Raw genomic sequence first — 9,858 nt, 5'->3', positions numbered from 1 at the left:
AGTAGAAGTCAAAGCATACATCAAGCAACCAATAACTCTAGCATATTCTAACTGATTTACTACTCTACCAGTGTTAGGATAGAATTTCAAATTTGCATCAAAAGGTATGCTAACAGGTTTGCAGTCATAGTGATTAAACTTTTTCAGTATCTTTTCAATTTAGTGTGGTTCGGTGAGAATCAATTTATCATTGTTTATAATTATTCTAATACCCAAAATCACATTTGCATTACCTATATATTTCATATCAAAACTAGATGACAAAAAATTCTCAGTACTTTCAACACTTTCAATATCAGTACAAAAAATGAACATATCATGAACATATAAGCAAATAATTACACCTTTATTTCAATTGAACTTACTATATACACATTTATCAAATTCATGTATCCTAAAGCCATTAGAAAGAATAACTTGGTCAAATATTTCATGCCACTGTTTTGAGGCTTGTTTAAGTGCTTTAAAGAGACTTAACCAACTTACATACTTTAGATACATTTCCAGGCATAATAAAGCCTTCAAGTTGTTCCATGTAAATTTCTTCATCCAATTCTCCATTCAAGAATGCAGTTTTTACATCCATCTGATGGATTTCGAACTTGTAGATGGAAGCTAAGGCAAGCAAGACTCTTATAGTTGCAATCCTAGCAACTGGAGCATAAGTATCAAAGTAATCTATGCCTTCCTTTTGTGTAAAGCCTTTAGCTACTAACCTTGCTTTGAATTTTTCAATTGTTCCATTTACCTTCATTTTATTTTTGAAGATCCATTTACAACCTATTGGTTTTAAACTAGGAGGTAAATTAGCCAATTTTTAGGTTTTATTACTCATGATAGAATCCATTTTATTGTTTATAGCTTCTTTTCAAAATGCAGAATCTTGAGACTTCATTGCCTCTCCATAAGTAAGAGGATCTGATTCCATACTTGTTGATATTATAGTTTGTCTAGAGTGTGATTCTTTTGTACCATCTACTAGGTAGATTATGAAGTCTGGTCCTAAAGACTTTGTTGTTCTCCTCCTCTTACTCCTTTTAGGTTCACTAGGTTCAGAAGGTTCACCACTAATACGAAGTGGTTTCAAAGTCTCCATTGATTTATTTTAACCTTTTGTACGGAAGTGAACTTATTTTCATAGAATTCTGCATCTCTGGATTCTATCACTGAATTAACTCCTATAGAATCATTTGGTTCAATTACCAAGAATCTATAAGGTCAACATAGCCAAGGAATACGCAATCTCTTTCTTGCTCGCCTAATTTCCTTATCTTAGGTTCAGGAAGCCTTATAATTGCTTTACAACCCCAAATCTTAAGATATGGAGAAGTTTTAGTCCTCTTAAAAAAAACTCTGTTTAATATATGACAAGCAGTTAGTAAGGCTTCACCCCAATAACCACTACTTAGTCTTGAATTTTACATCATGACATTGACCATTTCAATTAATGTTCGGTTTTTCCTTTCTGCCACTCCATTTTTTCCTTTCTGCCACTACTTAGTCTTGAAATTGACATCATGACATTGACCATTTCAACCAATGTTCGGTTTTTCCTTTCTGCCACTCCATTTTTTCCTTTCTGCCACTACTTAGTCTTGAAATTGACATCATGACATTGACCATTTCAACCAATGTTCGGTTTTTCCTTTCTGCCTCTTCTTTTTGTTGTGGAGTGATGCTGTAGAAGTTTCATGTATCACACCTATAGATTCACAACAGGCGGGGAAGTGATATTCACCTCCTCTATTCGATCTAAGAAACTTTATCTTAGTGTCACATTGATTTTCCACTTCTGCCTTATAAACCTTAAATTTATCAATTTCTTCATCTTTAGTATGCATAAGATAAGCATAACAAAATCTAGAAAAATCATCTATAAATGTTACAAAATATTTTTTGCCTCCTATGGTAGGTGTACCATGCTATGCACTAATTGAAGTAAAGAAGAAATTCTAGTAGTTTTGTTAGGGAAAGATTTTTGGGCTATTTTGGTTTTAATACATGCGCTGCACTTATCATCCATGTCATTTACATATCGAGGAATTAATTCCATATTAGCCATATCATGCAATTTTGTAGTATTAGTATATCATAAATGATTATGCCATAAAGAAAGTGAATCAACAATATATATAGAAGCATTCACTTTATTGATATTAAGCTTAAACATACCCTCATACATATAGCCCTTTCCCACAAAGACTCCACCCTTGGAGAGTACAAATTTGTTAGATTCAAAAACTAACTTAAAGCCAAACTTATTAAGTAGGCTTCTGGAAACTAAATTCTTCCTAATTTCTGGTACTTGATATACATCAGTGAGAGTTAAACTTTTTCTAGAATTAACTTCAAAAGTGACATCTCCTTTGCCTTTGACTACAGTAGTGGATGAATTTCCCATGTAGAGAACATTGCCATCTTCCACCGATTCATACTTTGAGAATGAAGTCTTGTCTTTGCAAACATGCCTTGTTGCACCTGAGTCGATCCACCATGCATAGTCATCTTCAACTACATTGATTTTCGAAATTATAGCCTCAAACTTCTTAGAGTTTGTTCCATCTTGCTTTTTATTAAGAAGACGACACTCATTTTTGTAGTGTCCAGGTTTTCCACAATGGAAGCATGAACCTTTCTTTTTCTTATTTTGATTCTTGACAGAATTGAACTTCCTCTTCAGATTCCATTTTTTGGGATGTTGAAGCTGTTTAGAACTGCCTCCTTCTTCCATTATATGCACTTTATATGCATGCTCTTCTACAACTTTTTGGTTCTTCCTAAACACTTAACTTAAAAATGTTGGCCCAATTGTTTAAGAGACATATCATCCTTCCTGTGCTTCAAAGATTTTATAACATCTTTCCAGGATGGAGGTAACTTATCAATAATAAACGAAACAGAAACACATTCATCAATTTTCATATTATGTTGATTAAACTGGTTAAGGATATGCATAATTTCATGAAACTACTCTACAACAGGCCTACTATCAAGCATGTTATGCATGGTATAATTGAAAATTTTTTCAGTCAGAAATTTCTTACTAGTCGCATCATCTGTGAAATACTTAGCCTTAAGTGCATCGCACAACTCTTTTGTAGTAGTCTTATTCTGATACATATCGAATAGATTGTCTGCCATTGAATTGCAAATGTGGCCTTTGTATATATGATCATCTTGTTCCCATTTTAGCCTTGTACGTCCTAGAGCCAAAGTCTCATTCTCATTCACATCAAGTTTGGGGGTGGTCAAAACATACACCACTTTGAGACCCACAAGAAGAAAGTGCATCTTTTTCTGCTAGCATCTGAAATTGCTTCCATCAAATCGTTCAAGTTTGATAAAATCCGTAGAGAATTCCCTCAAGGTTGAAAAACCAACCATTTTGATTATAACATTTTAAGATTGTAGAATAACAAATGTATAAAATGTTGCAGAATAGAAAACGTTTTAAGGCACGTTCGTTTTCCTTAAAACGTTATTTGCCCACACCAGATCGGTGTGTATTGAGTCAGCAAATACGTTTTCAAGATACAATGAAGCCTAGAATGTAATCTTATATCAGTTTGCATTATACAAAAATGGAAACTGATCACAAACACCCTTGAGGAATCTGAGCAAATTTCTGGAATTCTATTTCTGCAAAAAAATAGAACTCATGATTGAAGAAAATATAATTTGTGAAAGCCTTATGAGAGAAAGAGAAAGAGAGAATGATTGAATTTTTCTATGTATTCATAGAGTAAATTTTTTCTTTAAATAGAAAGAATTATGCCTTTTCAGAAAGGTTACATCTGTTCAAATATGTTTCATTAACAACCATTTGAGAAGCATATTTTTGAAGTCGATTAGGCGTCGACCTGGTCGCACCTTAGTCAAGCCTTGGTCTCACTTATGCTTTTTCTTACTGATTTCAATTTTCGAAGAACCCAAACAAATATTCGATTCTTGAAGTGAGTTATGTCTGAGTCGTCATTTAGAATTTCAAAATTTGGTCTATCAATCAAATCCTTAAAATTGGGATTGATGAACGAAGAGTCATCGCCAGTACTAGAGGCTTGGATAAGGGCTAGTATTCTAGTATCATTTCGAGAATTAGGGGGTTCCTACTCTAGAACCATTTCTTGTTGAGTTGTAGCTGCTTGTGAGGGGAGGCCCTGGTCAGCCTTCCCAAAGTGGACTGACGTTTTGGTTGCTTTTGAAGGACCATCGTGTAGCTTAGAAAGAAAAAAAGTTCGGATTGTACTTTGAGTAGTCAAGTGAAATTGCAAGGCCGAAAAAGATCTTCGTACCTATAGCTTCAAGGCCCAAGTTAAGGCCCACTCCAGTGTCATCAAACAAGAGGAAGGCTTTGGGACTGCCTTTATCATGCTTATGGAAATCCAAGGAGTCACCTGCAGCACTGCTCTTCCCCCCCACAACACTCTCGAAGGATCACATGCGCTGCCTTCCCCACCACTTGTGAGTTGGGTGTCAAGTCACCACTTAGAAATAGAATCAAAGGCTTGCCACAATGAGGGCAAGGGAAAAAGGGAGCTGATCTATTGAGAATTGGGTTTAAATCCATTGGGAAGGCCGTCAGCTTCTTCTCCATGTGTTGAATGGCTAAAGATGTTGAGCCTTCCTTTTTGAGAGAAAAAATACGGCGGCCCAGCTTGGCTGCTAAGGAGGAGATCCTTATCCATCTCCCTTGGATTCAAACCCCTCTGGAAATGCAAGGGTTCTCCAACCACCACTGTTGGTCTTCATAAGGGCAAGGTAGTTCTCGAGCTTGTTTAAGTTCAGCTTCAAAATGAGGATTCTAACTTGATGTGTGTGTGTGCAAGCACGTGCGTGCGCGTGCATAATATTTTAGTTCTAAAACCATATATTATGACTACTAATAGTTTCTAAAGCGTCATAAAAGAACTCCATGCTTTATTACTAATTTTTATTATTTTTTAAAATCAAAATCAAAGTCGATATCAAAATTTCTGCACTTTTAAAGCCTCAAAATTTTAGTCGAAACGAAATTTAAAACCTTGTTTTGCTCGTAGCATCAGTCAAATGGGTTAGCCTCATCTTATTTTTGTGTTTGATCATATGGTAGACAATGAAGAAAATAATATTAGGTCTTTAGTTGTTGAAGAGAGTATGATTGAGAGGATGTTTTGCATGGTTGGTTGTGTTGTTTGAAGTGATCAACTGGTAGATTATGCTATTTTATTTGATCAAATTTGATTGCTTAAAAGAACAAATAAAGTAAAAAATGATATTAATGTCATAATGCCCCACCATCACCAATATTGTGTTATTCCACCATTGTATTGGTCATACTTAGAATACTAAATCATTTTGAAAATAATCTTAATTCAATGATTCCTACATTTGATTAATCAAGATACAATAAATGGTAAAAATGTTTAGAGTGAAGAATATGCAGTCAAGTTTTTAAAAATGATCCAATCATGCCATCCACCAATTTGGTGGACCATCCAGAAGATTTGAGATGGATAGTCTTGATCATTTATTAGAGAGAATGAGTTCATGAAAAAAAATTGGCCTTGTTAAAAAAGGGCAAATTGGTCAATTTTTAAATAACTAAAAGGCCTTGTGCGTATTGCATACATCTTTTCCCAATATAAAAAATTAGCATCAATGGTTGAGAGGCTGCTAATGTGATCCAAAAATTAGACTTGAGAATTCCATAGTTAGTTCTTGGACTTAAGTCAAAAAGAGCTTGAACTAAAATAAAAGGATCCATGTGAAAGCATATGATATGATACTTAGGGAAGTTTTTTGGTGGGTTTTAGAAAAAAAGAGTGTATGTAGTAGGTATATTGATGTCATTAAGGATATATACGATGGAGCATTGACTAGTGTAAGGACTATTGATGGAGAAATTAGAGAATTTTCAATCACCATAGGTGTAACATCAAAGATCTGCTTTGAGTCCTTATCTTTTTGCTCTAGTGATGGACCAACTGACTAAGAATATTCAAAAGGAGGTTTCATGGTATATGTTGTTTGCAAATGATATTGTATTAATTGATAAAACTAGGGACGGAGTAGTGGCTGAGTTAGAATTATGGAAAGAAGTTTTGGAATTTAGAGGCTTTAGGATAAATAGAACTAAGACAAAATATATGAAATGTAATTTTAGTAATGATAGGAGTAATATTGGAGAGAAAGTTAAACTTGGTGATGAAGAAATAAATAGCACTTATAGATTTCGATACCTTGGATCTATTAAGCAAGTTAAAGGAAAAATTGAAGATGATGTAATGCATAGAGTTAAAGCAAGTTAGGTAAAATGGAGAAGTTCTTCAAGTGTTCTTTGTGATCGTAGAATACCCTTAAGATTAAAAGGGAAGTTTTATAGTACAACTATAAGACCAGCTATGCTCTATGGATTAGAATGTTGGGCGACGAAGAAACAAAATATCCAAAAAATAAAAGTTGTGGAGATGAGAATGCTTAAATGGATGAGTGGTATAACATTGAAAGATAAATTAAGGAATAAACATATTCGCGGTAAGTTAGGTGTAGCTCCTATAGAAGATAAGATAAGGGAGGAACAACTCATATGGTATGGACACTTGCAACGTAGGCTACATAGTGCGCCAGTGAGGAAGAGTGAGTTATTTACCGTGGGGGGTAGTAGAAGGGGTACACCTAAACTAACTTGGGAGGAGATAGTGAGAAAGGATTTAATATCCTTGAATTTGTCAAAAGAAATGGTCTATAATTGCATAAATTAGCAAAAAATGATTTATATAGCCGACCCCACCTAGTGGGACTTAAGACTTGGTTTTTTTTGTTGTTGTTGTTGTTTGTTGTAGAATTCATTACAAAAAAATTGGTTTTTTTTTGTTTTTTTTGTTTTTTTGTAGAATTCATTACAAACAAATATCTTATTATCAATTTATCATATGTATTTAAGTTCAGAGCTTGCTTTTTTTTTTTTAAAAAAAAAAACTTTTAAAATTATGTTATATGAGGATAAGAATTAAGAAGTTTCATGCTTTTGATGGTCACAACCTGTGGAATAAGTTATAGCTAATACTGTAGTGGCATACCAGTCTCAAGCTAATTATGTTACTCTTTAGCAACCTCTATGTGTGTGTGTGTGTGTGTGTGGGTGGGTGCGCGCGCATGTGCACGTGCCTGTGCCTGCTTTGTGTAATGGGTCAGAGATAGGAGTTGGTGTGATCACACACCCAAAGAAACTTCATGGTCTGAGGGAAAAAATAACAATTCATATTGAAGATTCTGGATTAGGTAACAGAATTAATTTTCAATTGAATTTTAGTAGAAGAAGAAACTAGCTCCACTTATCCTTGTGATTTTACATATTTCGATGGATAGTTTAGTCTATTGCTTATCAGAATGCTACATTTGAACATTAGAATTGACATAGTTCCATTGTGCGCATGTGCATTTGGATGTCTTACCGTCTTTTGGAAACTTTGATGCTTATGGTTTGTGTAGTTTTTGCCATGAAGAATTTTGGTGCATTTCATGTAGGCTTGACAATCTAGGGATAGTTTTCCGATATCATTAGGTTCATTAATCATGTCACTGTTTTGTTGCTACTATGAGAGTAACACTTGGATTATTATAGGTACAAATTCAAGATGGTTTAATAAATAATAACGACCTTTCGATATCTGGGTATCTTAGTAGATGGAGTGATATATCCTTTGGGCTGATCTCTTTGTTGAGAATTAACTTGATTGGATCATGGCCTTGTCCATCATCATTGAAGCCTTCACACCATTTGATGTGATTGTTCTAGGGTGGCTTGTCTCAGTCTAGTCTTGTGCATGCATGCCATGATTCTTGACATTTAATTTGTTTTTGATGGCCGTCATCCCTTAGAATATTGAAATTTGGACTAAAATATTATGTTGTTTTTGTTAAAGACTGTAACAACCCCAACCCGCCATGTGGACCCGGAGTGCTACTTTAGTGACGTCTGTGTACCTAATACCTTATTCATCATATATAAAACATATATACGCAACGAAAATAAAATACAAAATCCTCAAATTACATTACCAGAATTCTATATATCCTTATACATAAATATATCCATTTTCACATAATTACATCTTATAAAATTAAACAAAAATAAAATCTCTAACTACACATTACCTAATACCTTATTCATCATATATAAAACATATATACGCAACGAAAATAAAATACAAAATCCTCAAATTACATTACCAGAATTCTATATATCCTTATACATAAATATATCCATTTTCACATAATTACATCTTATAAAATTAAACAAAAATAAAATCTCTAACTACACATTACCTACATAAAATTTACATTACTAGCCTAGCTCCTCTTGCCTACTAGACTCGATCTCTAGAATTCCTTGAAAAGACAGTTTGTAAAGTAGGGGTGAGACACAACTCAGTAAGGAAAAGACTAAGTTAATGTCAGTGTGTGGCTAGCTTGCATTTAGTGTACAAAAAATAACCAGTTTACTAAGTAGATAAACATATTTATGAAAATATTTTTCTTTTACACTCACACACACAATTAGTCGAGGATAGGAAAAATTACCCGCCCATACAAGTAGCTTCCCTCTACTTTAATACCATTACTGCTACTAGGGCACTCGCCTTTCTCAGTAAGCCCTCGAAATTATCTTATTAATTATTCGTATTCACATAAATTAATAGATATGCATATAAGACACTCCCTGTGACAAACATGCCATTTACTTCCCCCATGGCACGAGTTGTGCGGCCTGAAAGCTGGACTAATGTCCCGAGGGATCCACCCAGAGAGTAGTCATCTGTACTCTCTGCTAACATACTCCGCAAGTATACGTAGCTCCAACTACTGGTCTGATTGCCCTCACCCAGGGGGATGCATTCACCTCACATAGGCAAATCGGACAAGGCCACCCTACACCAGCACAGGTGTGGGTGAACACGGCCACATAACAAACCCCTAGCAACAGTACCGTGCTCATAATACACTGGTCCCCAGGGTTCCTAAAGCATTTAATGCAATTTAGATAATAGAAATCACCATTTAAAACGTTAATTCATATATATTCCCTATTATTCCAAACACCTAGCCCCGGCCACAAAATACAATCCAGCATATAGCTCCTATTAAAACTCGCCCCTCGGCCGCCAAATAATAATCCTGGCCCTTGGCCAATCAAACAATACTCGACCACTGACCGTTATTTCAAACTTCTGCATTTCATAAACAGTTTAATATTTTAGCAAGCATTTCCAGTATTTCTTAAACTATTCAATATTTCAAAAACAATTCAGTATTTCAACATCCCAAATCCATATATACAATAATTCATACCAATTAAATCATTTGCCACACGATTTTTAACATATCCATATAAACAAACAAACTTTCCACCGTTCATTTTATTCAAAAATACCATACCATATATCTTAGGTTTGTAAAATTCATTTCAAATGGTTGGTTTTCAAAATAACTTTTAAATTCCCAAATGAATAAATAAATAAAAAATTATTTATATATAACATAACAATTAAATTGATTCAAATTTCATAAAATTGTTGTCTTAACTTAATTCCCTTACATAATTCCTGAAAAGCTCGCTTACACCCCGGCCTATGTCCCACGACATTCAAAATCCATGAAACCCTTTCACTACATTACTCATCACAATCCCTAAAATAACTTTCCCTAAAATTCCCTTAGACTCTGAATATCCTAAATAGCCTAATAAAGCCTAAATTATTAAACTTATCCTCGATTTAAGATTGGTACCCCGGAGCTCCAATTCCAAAACCCGCTCCGACTAGATTGTAGAGAATCTCCCCACGAATGTCCTGACGATTTCCCTTCATTAATTGGGCT

This window comes from Malania oleifera, chromosome 3 (assembly GCF_029873635.1).
Source record: "Malania oleifera isolate guangnan ecotype guangnan chromosome 3, ASM2987363v1, whole genome shotgun sequence".
Lineage (NCBI taxonomy): Eukaryota > Viridiplantae > Streptophyta > Magnoliopsida > Santalales > Ximeniaceae > Malania > Malania oleifera.
The sequence above is the reverse complement of the archived record's forward strand: the minus strand, read 5'-3'. Positions refer to the sequence as shown.